Here is a 1,278-nt window from a genome sequence, read left to right on the forward strand (position 1 = left end):
AGGAAGAAGAGAAAGCAATTGAAAACAGAAAGGTTAGAGAACGGTTTGGAATTCATGTGTTGCTTGCTTTCTTCAATGTTAAAATATAGTTTAAGTTTCTTTCACGCGAACAATGCAACATATATATATATATATATATATATGTAATATGCACAAACAATCTGTTAGGAACAAGTTTAGAAGGAGACTAGTTGATATGTGATATGTTTGCTTTTATATGTGATATGTTAGAAACAATCTGTTAGGAACAATATGTTAGGAACAATCTGTTAGGAACAAGTTGCTTTTATATGTGATATGTTGGCTTTTCACTAGACGTTGAAAATGTGATATGTTATCTATTTTTTAGGTTACTTGCGTGCTAGATGGAAAAATTTATCATCCACCCGACAAAAACTTCTGAAAGCACTTGCAAGTCCTCTGTTGAAACAGAAAGTGTCTCTATGCCTAAAGAGCTCATTACCTTGCCCACTCCCACACCCAACCCTACCCCTGTACCTAATTTGGGCACTAAAATTGAAAACGAAAAAGAGGAGGAAGACAATAAGAAGGGGAAGAATTCACAAAAAAAGTCTCCTGTTTGGGATCATTTCAAAATCATAGAGGGTGGGGATCCAAATGAGCCTAGGTGTAAGTGTATTTATTGTGGAGCAACATATGTGTGTGATAGTAAGAGACACGGTACCAGTAGTATGAAGGTTCACATAGAAAATCAATGCAAGAAATACCTATATAGGAACCAAGACAAAAGGCAAAAAACTCTGAGTTTCTAAACAAATACTGAAACTGGAAGTAGTCTTGTTGCTATAGGCTTTAACAAGGAGCATTGCAGAAAAGCGTTAGCAAAAATGGTGATTGTAGATGAGCTTTCATTTAGGTTTGTTGAAGGTGAAGGATTTAAGAATTTTTGTCAAGTGATGCAGCCTAGGTTCTCTATCCCCTCCCGTGTTACGATTGCTAAGGACATTTACCAACTTTTCTTGGAAGAGAGGAAGAAACTAAGGGCTGAATTTAGTAAGGGCAGTCAAAGGATTTGCCTAACAACTGATTGTTGGACATCCGTGCAAAATATTAATTATTTGTGTCTAACTACACACTACGTTGATAGTGAGTGGACTTTGCAAAAAATGATTATAAACTTTTGTCAAATTTCAAGTCACAAGGGAGAGAGTGTTGGTAAAGTCATTGAGTCATGTTTGCATGCTTGGGGTATTGAGAGAGTCTTCACCATGACTGTTGATAATGCCTCCTCAAATGACTCCATGATTACCTACTTGA

This window comes from Morus notabilis, unplaced genomic scaffold, assembly GCF_000414095.1.
Source record: "Morus notabilis unplaced genomic scaffold, ASM41409v2 Scaffold1007, whole genome shotgun sequence".
NCBI classification, from domain to species: Eukaryota; Viridiplantae; Streptophyta; class Magnoliopsida; order Rosales; family Moraceae; genus Morus; species Morus notabilis.